The following is a 14,507-nucleotide window of genomic DNA, read 5'->3' as shown; positions in this document are numbered from 1 at the left end:
TTTAAAATTTATCCGTATTTAGATTTATCAACACCCAGAAAAGCTGTTGAGGGTTGAACCGGGTCTCACGGCCCTTTCAAGTCTACAGAAGACTATAATTAGCTAGTTGTACTAACAATCACAAAACCTAAAGTATAGACGGTCTTTGCTGACTTGGGTAGGCAGGTGTAGGGCACCTCTGTTGTCTAGAACTTTCCAATGATTCAGCTCTCCTGTAAGATACAGTCCTCTGGATTCTAGCCTCTAAACAGTATGATACTACAATCAAGATATGATTTTTTCACATGTCTTTATTGTTGCCACAGAAGCCATATAGTTCACCGCGGTGATTGAATTCTCAAAATCCGGTCCGTTAAGACCATGCCTATCACTCAAAAATGTGCTGGATGAGTCCGTGAATATTTGGGGCAGAAGGAAAGTGATTCGCAAAGGGATGAACCTCTCTAGAAGTTTCGATGAATTCAAGAACACTCTGAGACTTCTCAGGGGAGCGGGGAGAAGAAAAGAAGACATTTGAAGGAAGACATTAAATGCCTTTGAGGTAGGGGCACCTGGGTGGCTCAGTCAGTTGGGCGTCCGACTTTGGCTCAGGTCACGATCTCAAAGTTTGTGAGTTCGAGCCCTGAGTCGGGCTCTGTGCTGACAGTTCAGAGCCTGGAGCCTGCTTCGGATTCTGTGTCTCCCTTTGTCTCTGCCCCTTCCCTGTTCATACTCTCTCTCTCTCTCTCAAAAATAAATGTTAAAAAAAATTAAATTACTTTGAGGGAGCTGTAAATAATTTACGACCTAGTTTTCCACTTTTTTTGTGGAACACAGATCATCATCCCTGTAAGTTTTTAGAGCTATAAACTTACACTGTTAAGGAAAACTCAGCCATCTAAAATACAGAGCTTCTCAAAACCTTGATACGCCTATGATTCACCTTGGGATCTCATCAGAATGCAAGTTCTGATTTGGTTGGGGGCTAGGGTGGGACAAGGTTCTGCATTTCCAACCAGCTGCTTCTCCCCAGACCTCACAAGTAGCCAGGCTCTAAAATACACACAAGGGGCGCCTGGGTGGCTCGGTCGGTTAAGCCTCTAACTTCAGCTCAGGTCATGACCTCATTCACGGGTTCGAGCCCCGCGTCGGGCTCTGTGCCGACAGCTCAGAGCCTGGAGCCGGCTTCGGATCCTGTGTCTGCCTCTCTCTCTGCCTCTCCCCGACTCATGCTCTGTTTCTCTCCATCTCAAAAATAAATAAACATTAAAGAAAAAATTTTTTTTAATAAAATAGAATGCACAGAGCTTGAATCTTCCTCCTGGGCTTGCTGGCTCTGCCTCCTTCCTTGTTCCTTCCGTCTTCCTCTGGCCACATGATCTGATGGTATTTACGTGCGCGTAAACACCTGCTTTATATATGTCTCTATATTTCTGTTTCCTAAAACATTAATTGAGAAGTAGGCCATTGTTACAGAAACCACAATGTACTTCATGACAAACCATTGGGTACAAAGGCAAAACGTTGACAAATTGATACTTTCTTGCTTGGTCACGCCTGATTTAAGGAAATGAACCCCAAATAGGCTATGTGAATTGGAAACTGCCTTCAACCACATTTAAATGGTTCTCCCTTCAAATATCAGCAGTTGAGTGTGTAAACCAATATTTCTTTTCTAATCAAAGGTTTGCGGCAAATGGTTTATAAATGAAAGAAATGAGGGAAGAACGCTTTGAGGTGTTTCTAGTAATAAGAATGGAAATAGGAGATTTTCTTTCTTTAAATGGCAGACGCCGGCCTCAACCAAAATTCAGCCTGCTCTGGTTTTTGTACGAGAAGCTGACCGTCGTTGGAGAGTCCGAGGCCCGTGCTTCTCTGCCAGCGGTCGTAATAAATATTTTTCGGTGGAAAACGAGTCGAAGATCCAGCCACATTAAGGGAGAATCTATTAAGAGAATAATTGTATAGCGAGGACCCCCGAAGAAAAGCTTCCAAAATTCCATTATCTTAACTGTCACTCGCCACTTTGAGCTGTCTTTGGAGCTGTGTGTTTTCATGAATTACCCGAGCTGTTTGTTTTTCCTTTATCACTCATCACCCTGTCAGCCGGGCCATTCATAACAACTTTTGGCAGTTCATCAGGGGAGTTCAGAGCTTGAATAGGACCCTATCCACTCTCACACCTCATTGTGTGAAACTGTTTACCAGCATTGCCTTTTTCTGTAAATATTACAAGCAGAGTCCTGAAAGGAGAGACGTGTGAAAGCAAAATGGCCTAACCTTGTCGCAGTTGGCTGCGCTGGCAGATCTGGGTTGGCTGCGAATTTGCAAGTCCTTGTGTTTTGTTGATCCCGCCGAATAATACCTAGTCGCCAGCCTTGAAGTCTTGCGTCTTCTGCTGGTTAATTAGACAATATTTAATTTGACTGAGCATTTGTGTCACTTTGGTGGAAGTGAGACTTTGCAATTAGGGAACACAGAGCGGGTTCCTGTCACCATTCGGCGCCCGTGCTCTCATTTAAGGCACAGTTGCTGCGGTGGATTGTCACACTTGATGTGCCGAGTTCCTCCCCCACTGTCTTTCATGCTTGACTGGTAACAAGGTGGCCCCTATTCTATAGCCAGCAGCAAACGGACACAGTCTCCTGGACTTAACGGCGGAAAGTTTCTGCATGATTCACCCACCAGAAATAATTTCCTATCTGAAATGGACGTCGCCAATTCTCTATGGAGGCTAATATCACCAGCCTGCAATGGGTATGATTTTTTTTTTTTTTTTTTTTTTTTTTGGTCTTGACTTTGGCTGAAGTTATACATGCACAGATTTTAAAGTGTCAAACGGTCCCAAGTGTGGGGAGGAAACATCGCAGTCTCCCCGGCTCCCCCTTCCCCAGAGGCAACCACTTACGGGCTCTCGCGGCAGATTGTTTAGAAATTAATTTCACGGTGAGAAATAGCCTGTTTGGCTTTGCCTGGTTTTGGACGCCACAGAAATGGAATCACACTGTGGTGACTTGCTCTTTTTCGGTTACCATTTTGTCTTTTTTAATTACTCTTTTTTTTTCTTTTTTTAAGTCAAGGTATAATTATGTACGATGATATGCACAGAGCTGAAATGTACAGGTCGACGTTTTGACAAATGAAGGCGCCCATGTAACTGTATACCCGTCAGACTGTGGGGGTACGTCACTACCCCAGGGAGGTCCGTGGACACGACTGCGGTCCGTGTCCCTCCATGAAGAGATCTCTTTTATTTCTATCATCCTAGATTACGTTGACCTTCTCTAGAACTTCCTACATCCTCCACTCCCCCCTCCCTTATTTTTGGCATCGCTTTTGCTCAAAATGATGTTTCTGAGGCTCACGCAGAAATTTCTTCCTTTTAACTGCCACATGGTAGTTTCCACTGAGGGAGTAAACCCCCGTTTGTTCACAAACGTGCTTGCTGATGGCCATTCGATTGTTTCCCGTATTTTTGCTATCATTCTGTCTTTCTATTAGCGGGTTGCAGAAAGTTCGTGTATTTCTAGATAACAAATCCTGTGTCAGAAGTCCGCTTGGCAAACATTTCTCCCAGGCTGTGTTTCATTGTTTCCTAGTGGCGTCTGATAAGCACACATTTCAATTTTTGATTATGCCCAATTTATGATTTTTTTTTTTTTTTTTTGGTCACAATGAGTGCTTTTCGTATCCTGTCAGGGAAATCTTTGCCGACCACAAGGTCATACAGATATTTTCCTATGTTTTCTTGCAGAAAACATCGAGGCTTTTGGTTTCAGATTTTACCTTAAAGCCTCTAAAGTTGGTATATGGTGTGAGGTAGAGGTCATCTTTTTTTTTTTTTAAATGGATATGCAATTATTCTAGTGTTATTTGTTACAAAAACTTTCCTCTCCTCAGTGTGCGTGGGTGTGTGTGCGCGCGTGTGTGTGCGTGTGTGTGGACACATGCATGCGTGCACCTTTGTTGAAAATCAACTGACCATATTCTCGTGGATCTATTATTCTGCTTCATGACTTGTTTCTCTAACTCTATGCAAATAATCCACTGTCTTAATGATTGTGGGTTTATAGTAAGTCTTAAACGCACGGAGTGTAAGTCTTCTAAATGCGTTCTTCTATTTAAGGGTATTTTTACGATTCGTCGTTTTACTTTTTCAGATACACGTAGAGTCTGTTTCTTAATTTCCACTAAAAGGCTCCTGAAATTTTGATTGGGATTGCACCGAACTGTATAGATCTAGTTGAAACTCTTCCAGTTCCGAAGCATGTTATGTGGCTTGTTTTTAGTGAGCATATTTCTGCAAGATGTAGTAGTTTGTGGAATATGAATCTTGCACGTACTTTCTTAAATTTATTTTGGAGTAGTTCATGTTTTTCCCGCAATTGTAAATAAATGGCTTTCTGATTTCATTTCCTATTTGTTTGCTGGTAAAAAACTGAAACAGAATTATATTTTACATACTGACCTTGATTCCTATGACTTTGCTAAATTCATTTTTCAGTTCTGGAAGTTTCGGGGGGTAGGTTTCTTAGAATGTTTTATGTATACGATCATGCCAGCTGTGAAGTTTGCTTCTTTTTCGTTTGTATCCCTTTACTTACACTGTTGTACTAGCTAGGACCTTCCGTATATTACTGAATAGAAGTGGAGAGAGAGTGGCTATCTTGTTCCCGAAGTAAGAAGCATTCAACATTTCACTATTAAGTAGGACATTAACTGTCATTCTTCTGTAGATGCCCATTATCAGGCTGAAGAAATTCCTTTCTTTTCTTAGGTTTTTGAGTTTTTTTCATGAATGAGTGTGAAATCTCATCAAAAAGTTTTGCATCGGGATCTTTTTTTTTTTTCTTTTTGATTCTAGTAAGGTGGTGAATTACAACTATGGATTGGTTGTAATAGAGTAATACAATAATGTACTGTAAATACAACAAGGTAAAAAATTTTTTAAAAATCACGGGAAGGCAACCTTGCAATCCTGGCCTAAGTTCCACTCATGAATAACATCTATCCTCTTCATCTAATGCTGAATTTGATTTTTAAACATTTTATTGAGGACTCTGTGTATATATTTATTCCTGCATCATGTTGGTCTAGACTTTTCTTTTCTTGTAATGTCTTTGTCAGGTTTTGGGAGCAGGGTTATGCTGGCCCCATAACAGAGCTTAGAAGGCATTTCCCTCTATTTTCCCCGAGACTTTGGTGTAAAACTGGTATTGTTTTTTTCCCCTAAAATTTTGATAGAATTTCTGGGCTTGGGGTTTTCCTCGCTGAGAGGTTTTTCATTGTGAATCCAATTTGAGAATAGCTTTAAAGCTTTTTGAGTTTTTCCATTTCTTCCTGTGCTAATTTTTGGTAAGAGGTGCTTTTCAAGGAATTTAACCACTTGCACTAAGCCTGGAATTTATAGGCATAAAATCGTCAATGCTTTTCACTTTTTGGAGAAGTGACACCCTTTTCCTTCTAAAATAAGCCCCTTTATTACTGGTAATATTTCTTGTCTGAAGCCAAATTTGATAACAATAATAAAGCTAGTTCAGATTTTTGTTTTTGTTTTTTGTTTTTTGAGCGGTGTCTACACGGTAGGTCTTTTTTCATCCTTATCCTTTTCATTTTACCCGTGTCTTTATATTTAAGCTGGTCTTCTACAGGTTGCGTAGAGTGAGGTCTTGGTTTTTATCTAATATAACAGTCTGCATTTTAATTAGTGTGGTTTACATTTAATGTGACCATTGAGGTGCTTGAATTAAAACCTATCACGCACCCAGGTGTTTTCTGTCTGTTCCCTTTGCTTTTTGTTTCCTTTTTCCTTTCTGTTTGCCTCCTTTTTGGTTAGTTGAGCATTGTTTATGACCCAACGTTATATCCACCATTGGGTTTGGGTTATCATGGGCACCTCTTTTTTTTTTTTAAGAGACTCTTTTGTTTAAGTTTATTTATTTATGTTGAGAAAGAGGGAGCAAGTGGGGGGGTGCAGGGGAGAGAGAGAGAGAGAGAGAGAGAAAATCCCAAGCAGGCTTTGTGCCGAGCCCCACGCAAGGTTCCATCCCACGAACCGTGAGATCGTGACCTGAGCCAAAACCAAGAGTCAGACGCTTAATCTCCCGAGCCACGCAGGCACTCTGGGACACCTCTTCTGAAAAAAAATTTAGTAGTTACCGTAGAGTTTACCATATACGCGTTAGGTAATTAAAGTCTCTTTTCAACTAATATTCTGTTTTATGACTAGTACAAGGACACTGGTACATCCCCCAATTTCTTGCTCACATTCTTATTCTATTGTTGCCACATATTTACTCCTAGATATGCTGTAAGAACACAATACTACTACTTTTGCTTTTGGTAGTTAGCTTTCAGAGCAATTCAAAACACTAAAAAACAGATGTCGAACTTTTATTTACCCTTAGTTATTTGGTTCTCAATTTCCTTGTGTAGATTCCAGTTTCTGTCCGCCGTTGCAGTCCTTCTGCCTGGAGAAACTTCTTTCGCATTACTTATGGCGTGGGTCTGCAGGCAATGAATTCACTCCGACCTGGTATTGGTTTGGGTTCGGCAAAGCCTTTTAATTCTCCTTTTCTTTTCGGAAGACATCTTTGCTGGGTATAGGATTCTGATCTGACAGACTTTCGTTGCTGTTCAGCTACAGAGACATCGTCTGTTACCTTCTGGGTTGCATAGTTTCTGAAAAGAAGCCTGTGACAAGTCTTAGCTTTCATTTTTATTCTGCTGTATGGAATGTGTCTTTTTGCCCTGCCTGTCTTCATAATTTTCCCTTTGTCTCTGGTTTTCAGCAGTTTCAATATAACATGCCTATGGTATTGGGTTTTTTTTTTTAATGTTTATTTATTTATTTTTGAGAGAGAGAGCACAGCAGGGGAGGGGCAGAGAGAGAGAGAGAGAGAGAATTCTAAGCAGGCTCTGTGCTGTCAGGCCTCAAACTCACAAACCATGAGATGATGGCCTGAGCTGAAACCAAGAGTCAGACACTTAACTGACTAAGCCACCCACATGCCCCCAAACAACCTCATTTCTTTTTTTTTCTTTACATTTGTTTATTCATTTTGAGAGAGAGAGACAGAGAAACAGGGGCAGAGAGAGAGAGATGGAGAGAAAGAATCCCCAGCAGGCTCCGCACTGTCAGCCCAGAGCCGGACGTGGGGCTCAAACTCACAAACGGCAGGATCATGACCTGTGCAGAAGTCAGACGCTTAACTGACTGAGCCACCCAGGCGCCCCGGGTTCTGGGGGCTCTTGTGGAAGGGGAGCATTTATTCTGTGTGGTATTCTTTGAGTATCTTGGAAGGGTTGTTTGATATCTGTCATTCGTTTTAGGGGAAGTCTTGCCTATTATCTCTCCTTATCCTTTCTTCGTGGCAGGCTAACTGCCCATAGTTAGATGTTTTATCTGTACACCTCTCTTGGATGCTCTGCTGTGTCCCCCCCCCCCCCACCGCCCACTCCACCCTTCCCCACCCTTCTGCAAATCAATGCCAGAGCTGTTAGGAATCTAGTTACCATATGCCTGAGGCTGACTAAAGAAACTCTGTTGCTCTTGTCTCCTCTCTCCTTCTCCAAATCCCGGCGGGTTCATCCCTTTAAAAGATTGTCTCCTGCCATGTTAGGAGGGGAATGAAAATAGATGCAGGTGTGCGCAGCGGTCCATCTTTACCCAGAAGTTGACTTGGCATTTCATTGTTTAAATTAAGCTTATGTGGTGATAAAGACTAAAGTTTGTACTGTCGTTGGAATGAACTAACGCGTTATATCTTATTTTCTCATTTGGAAAGATTTTTGCCTTCTCAGAAACAAGGGAAAAGAATCGCCAGTGACAGTGGCTAACATCTCTCATCCATTCTGTGTGCCTTTGTGGTAAATGTTGCTCTTGAATTAACTGATTTACTCCTCGAAGCGACGTTACGATGTAGACAATCGTGTTATACTCAGTCTTACGGTTGCGGACAGACTGAGGTACAACTAGATGAAGGCATTCATCCAAAGATGCAGAAATACAAAATGGCAGAACTTGGTTTCTTAACCACTCTACGCTGAGCGCCTTTAGCGGATGGGAAGATGAACCCTTTTAGGTAATATCTTTGCTTTTGGTCTCTGGAATTCTTCGCGTACCACTGTTAAGTCTCTAAGAATCTTAATCCATGAATCAGCAAGTACGAATTCAGTGCCTCTTATGTGCCCCCAGTCGTTTTGTTTGCCGTGAGGGTACAAAGAATATAGCAGGGGTTTTTCCTTCAGGAAGTTTACATGTCTCCAAAGAAAAGCCTCCCCAAAATACGAAAATAAGCCTTATGAGAAGTCCAGAGTGGTATCACCATTCAGAAAAAAAAAAGAAAAAAAAAAAGAAAAGTAAGATTGATTTGATGTGGATGCTCCGAAACCATGAAGGGACAATAAAAACAATGATGATTATTCACAAGTTTGCTCAGCTTCTGACTTATTCATGTGCCTTTTCACTTTTTGTTTTTTACTTCTTTCCCCTTAGGCATCGTATCGTTTGCAAATACTTCTTCCCAAGAACAAAATAAGAGGATCGATAACAAACTCGAAAGTTCTTTATAAAAGCTTCAAGTGGAAAGAGTCTCAAATTCTTGGTCCAGGTATATAAAACCTGGAAGATACACACACACGCACACACACACACACACACACACACACACACACACAGGTGTAAGCGTCCATGTACACTTTTTATTCCAACTCTCTTCCTTCCCCCATCAAGGTGGTTAACTGAGAATGGACATGTATCAGTGGTGTTCCTTCATATTTCTGGAATAACTGTGAGTAAATAAAGGATGTAATTGATACAAGGTTGTGTTTAGATTGGCTAGCGCCCTATCTGACTCTTAAGAGGCCCCTGACTAGGGTTTATTGTTTCACTGATTGAATGAATGAACTTAAGGGAATTTATAAACCTTCTTATAAACGGTAGTCCTCTTGAGTCTGTATTCTGATCGGAAGAGATTTCCTAATGCAAGGTGCCCCAGCAGGTCTCAGGGAGAAGGGAAGTTCTACGGGACCGAGAGGCTGCATTTATTCACAGTCGTGGCCCCTCTCTCCCGTGCTGTACCCGGCAGACGGCAGGCACTCCATAAATATTTGTTGGATGAAAAACTGAATCACTTGACATCATCTGCTTTGATGCTGGAGGAGGTCCACGTGCCACGTAGAATTCCAGACACAACTAACGGTGACAATAGAATGCGTTTTTCAGGAAAAGCTTGACAACACGATGGCCGGACCATGCACTTTGGAGCCATGCAGCCCGGGGATCTGGTAGCCAGGGAACCTCAGGAAAGCTGTCCACATTCTGCAAGACTTCGTCTCCCAAGGTTTGGATTTGGAGCAGTAACGGTATTCGTGTGCGTTGTAGCCGGTTAAGTAAGACACTCCCCACCGAGAGCTTGTGCCACGACCCCCTCCCATAAGTGCTCGACAAATGGTAAATCAGGGATTGTGACATGGAGATTTCGGGAGTTGAGGCAGTGGCCTTTTGGGTCTCTAGAGAATCTTGACAAAAAATGGAGAGACCTGAAACAGAGGTGCCTACATCCTTCCTGTGTGTCTCTTTTCTTGCTTTAGGTGTTTTGAGTGGCCTTTAGCTGGCTCTAGGGGTATGTGGGAAGATACGGGACAGGACGGGAACTAGAAATCCTTTCCGCGTTTAGAGAAATGCCCTCTACCAAGGATTTATGCCGACAGGGCACCATGGGCCCACCCTATCCGCTGAGGATGAAAACAGCCACAGACAATGGGATATGACACAGTAATGAGTTCTCATTTGTCAGGTGTCAGCTTGCTGATGCGGTCTGAGGATATGGTGTTCAATAATTCTTTAGAAACTGGCAATAACAATACCATTTGCACAACAGTTCCTACAGTTTTCACAGCACTCCGCACACCCCATCTGTTGTAATTTCCACCACAACGCTTCGAGGAGCCCGATCTGAATGTCACCGCTCCCATTTTATAGGTGAGTACATCCGTCCTGAGAAGTGAAGCGACCAGGCCCAAGGCCGTCGGCGGCTCAGTGACTGACCTCGGACTTGAACCCATGTCCTCCCTCTGGGTTTGTTACTTTTTTCCCATGAAAATCCAGCAGGCTCTTCGTTCTAGAGAATCCATCTACGTTGATTATGAAGTGTGCTCGCAAACGCCCTTAAGGACTTGTGTTTATAAAGGCGTCTGGTAAGGGGTAGCAGCAGCCTGAGTTTTAAACCTCATTTTCTTTTCGATCCAACACGGAACGAAGTTTTGTTTTTTTTTTAATCTGGATGCGCCAGATCTTTGATGACGTCGGCAAGGAAACATCCCCCTCCTTTGGGTAAAGCAGGAAGCGTGAGACTGTGGTTATTTTAATCAGTTGTGTCATGGGAGGTCCGCTAAGCAGAATGAACCTCAGGACAGAGAACGGTGAAACTCCAGAAGGCGTAACCTCACCGGCAGAGGAGGTCTTTGTGGATGATTCCTTATCGTGGTATCCTTTTCATCCTCAATTTATATTCTAAGTTGTTACCTAGAATAAATTCTACTCTTTCTTTCTTTCTTTCTTTCTTGAGAGAGAGAGAGGCAAAGGGAAAGGGAGAGAGAGAATCCCAAGTAGGCTCTGTGCCTGCAACACAGAGCCTGACGTGGGGCTCGATCTCAGGAAGCGTGAGATCATGACCTGAGCCGAAATCACGAGTCAGACGCTTTAGCGATGGAGCCACCCAGGAGCCGCAGATCTTATTGTTTCGAATTGACCCACTAACCGTCTTTGTTTTGAATGGAAAAGAGGGAAGATATGCCGATACCCCTGGAGTGGCACAGGAAATATGCCTAAAGTGGAATGTCTTTCACCATCACGAATAACATGAATCTTTACAGTTCTCCAAAGTACATCGTCTCTGTCCAGCTGGTTTCCTATTTACGTGGATTGGTGGCATCTTCTGGGTTTCCAGGTGACAGGCCTTCTCTCCAGAAACCATTCTTAAGGTCGTGGTCAAATTCCTTAATGAAGAACGGGAAGCCAAGCTGGCTAGGCTGTACATACAACTGGCTGGGAACAGGCTGATCTTCTCCCTTCTTAAGAGAGGGTTCTTAAGAGAGGGTTGGCTGAGAAAGCCATGAAGAGCCACGATGACCGTGCCAAGTCTTCCGGTGTGAGGCCAGCCACCGTGGCACAGTCTACCCTGAGCCTGTCTTCTGTGATCCTTGCACACGTCCCTGCCCTCTGATGAGACCACACCGTGCCATTCTTCTACCTTATTCCATTGTACTCATGGAACTCATTGTACAAATGGTAACACTTTGCACCTTTCGACGCGAGGGCTTAGGACCTACTTTGTCCAAGGGCACACTGCTACGAAATGGAACAGTCGAGACTTGCATCTAGTTCCCTGCGCTCCGAATGCTCTCAGCCCTCACCCTCGTGGTCTCTGCTGAGATAATGGCTTCCCGGGGGGGGGGGGGGAACCGCTAGAGGCTGGAAAACAGAGGCCTGAGAGAACTTTTAAATATGAAATGATAACACTGTGCCCACGGAGATTCTTATTTTAAGAAACCCGGAGGAAGGTTATATTAATATATTTATTTAATATTTATGTGCCATATTTACATTTACAAAACGCTTTAGAGTGTAACGGAATGGGCAGAACTTTTTATTTGGGCATATAATTGTCTTTTCTTTCATATTCATTTATTCCTTTGATTTGTATAATGTGTTCTCCACTTGGTCTACTGAGATCATGTACAACGGTAACAAACTTTAAATAAGATTAATAAAAGATGATTTTGTATCACTCACAGGGAAAACTGACTAGGGCCGTGCCCGGCTCCGTTTTTTTGTTTTTGTTTTTTGTTTTGTTTTTGTTTTTGTTTTTTTAATAAATGTTATGCAAAACAGCATCCTACCCCCCCAATAAATGGGGTTATTGTGTCTGTAACCCCAACTGTGCTTGCTCATGGTGCTTTAAAAAGAGATTGAACTCCTACTCCTCATCTATTTTGTGGTATTCACTGTCCCCCCCCCCCCCCCCCTCAGGTGGTCAGGGATCTCGCCACGTTGGATGAAGAAATGTCTCCAGTATGCATCGCCCGGAGTGGTCACGCTACACCCTTCTTTCAGCCCCTTCCGCCTGGAACTCTCCCCTCCCCTCCCCCACCCCCATGGTCAGATAACTGCCGCCTTCAGTTTCTTCAAGCCCGAAATCCAGGGGCGCTCTCTCCAAGCCTGTCCCAAGCCCAGATCTCAAAGAACTCCCTGTCTGAGGCCTATCTCTTTTATTTGCTCTTTAGCAGATAGTACTCGGTGTTAAGAACCCTAGAATTCCAGGGGCACCTGGGTGGCTCAGTCGCTTGAGCTTCCGACTTGGGCTCAGGTCAGGATCTCACGGTTCATGAGTTCGAGCCCCGCGTCGGGCTCTGTGCTGACAGCTTGGAGCCTGGAGCCTGCTTGGGATTCTGTGTCTCCCTCTGTCTCTGCCCCTCCCAGCTCGTGCTCTGTCTTTCTCTCAAAAATAAATAAACATTAAAAAAAAAAGGAAGAAGAAATTTATAAAGAAAGACCAGGGCAGGGGCGCCTGGCTGGCTCAGTTGGTTAAACGTCTGACTCTTGATTTCAGCTCAGGTCATGATCTCATGGTTTGTGGGTTCGAGCCCCCGTATCGGATCCTCTCTCTCCTCTCTCTCTAACTCTCCCTGACTTGTCCTCCCCGCCCCGCCCGCCAAAATAAATAAATAAACTTTAAAAAAGAAAAGAGAGGCCAGGGCAGAGACCTGTGCTGCTGAGGGGGGCTGGGGGACAGGCAGACTGGTTAAGTGGTTCTCAGCTCAGGCTGCACATTATTAATAACGTTATAATATATATCCTACCAACCAGGACCAATAAAACTCAGATCTGGGGTGGGGGGGGGGTGGAGCTCAGCCACCAGTATTTTTTCCCGATTTGCAGCAAGGGGATGAGAAGCACTGGGTCAGCAGGCTGCTCGTATCTGCTCCTGCGGAAAAGTGAACCACAAATAGTTGTCAGCCCGGGCCGCCGGGTACGGGTGCCCGATTCTCACTCAGCTCAGGATCCCCGTGTCCACCTGTCCGTGGTTTCTGGAGCCAGTCCCGCCATCTTCAACACCGCGTCCAAGGAGCCTGCCGTTGCTGCGGCCACACCCTCCCTGGGTCCTCGCCTTCCGTTTCTCGATTGTTCTTCAGCTGTCCTCCGGGCCCCTCAGCCCAAGCCTCAGCCTGCTTCTCTGTGCCCGACCACTGTTGGCTTCGCTGCCCCCACCTCCTCATGCAGTCAGGGCCAGTTCCCTGGGTCCTAAGCCGCCCGCTGGGATCCTGCATCCACCGGGTTGAACCACCGGAACCATAGTGGAGTCTGATACCCCCGGCTGCTGCCACATCTCCCTTGGCAGGTCAGTTTCCTTGAACCTGGGCCCCTGAACGAGACCTTTGAATTCACGGAGAAATGTGTTGGCTTCCTCCACGAGGTCACGCAGCAAAGGGACGTGTGAAGAACGGGGACCATGAATGCAATCAGCCAACCACGGGGGTGGGTGGTGGGGGGAAGCCAACAGAGGAGATACTGATGGAGCATTTCTGGAAGGAAGCGAACATCCAAGCATTGTACGAACGTCAGCAATGCGGCGGATTTACTTTGATCCCGGATGGCAATCCGGTGTGACAAAATAACTTTTGATCACATTGCCTTGAAGCGTCCAAAGCGCAGCAACTCAACGTGGCTTGAGAGAGGTGTGGGACCTGTTCGGACAGATCGCCCGGAAACCTCAGCCTGCCGCTCACAGACACCAACCGGAGGAGAGAATGGGCTTGGGTCAGATCCGGCCCGGGACGAGTAGGTCCACGCTGCAAAACGGCCTTCTCCCAGGGAAGCTTGAGAGCCAGGGCTCCCACAGCCACAGCTGGGGTTACCGAGGGCTGCGTAGACCCAGTTGTGCCAAGAGCCCGAGGTCAACCCTTTGCTTCCGGCGCGCGGGCCGCAGCTTTCTGAATTTCCTCTCCTCCAGGCGTCCGGGCGGATTGCACTTCCCCGACCCCTTGGAAGGCGAGGCGAAGCGTCGTGTGTCGCTTCCTTGCAGAAGCAATTAGGAGCCATTGCTCTATTTCATTGCTGACGATGAACCATCAGCCTCGTGTCGAGATGGTCTCACCGAAAGATGGGTGCTGAGCGACTACAGAGAGCTCAGCCACCTGCTGACCCCCACTGGACAGACAGCATGAAAGAGATGTGAACTTTCACTGTGTGAGGCCACAGAACATTGGGGGTCGGCGGGGGGCGGGGGGGGGATGTTGGTTGCAGCAGATCCTGGCTTATCCTGACTACTTTGACGACTTTCCCCGGGAAGGTGCCCTTGTAAGTGCTCTAGAACTTTAACGTTGACCCCTGGCCTGGTAAAGTACAAAAAACAGTGTTTTCATCACGGAGAGGGGGCACGGGTTTCCGGCCTCACCTTTCTGTGCTCGTCCAAGTGGGTGGAGGCCAGGAGACGGAGCGCGAAAGCGAGCCCACGGCGACGTCT

The sequence above is a fragment of the Panthera onca genome, chromosome E2 (assembly GCF_046562875.1).
Source record: "Panthera onca isolate mPanOnc1 chromosome E2, mPanOnc1 haplotype 2, whole genome shotgun sequence".
Classification (NCBI taxonomy): domain Eukaryota; kingdom Metazoa; phylum Chordata; class Mammalia; order Carnivora; family Felidae; genus Panthera; species Panthera onca.
This window is presented reverse-complemented; position numbering follows the sequence as displayed.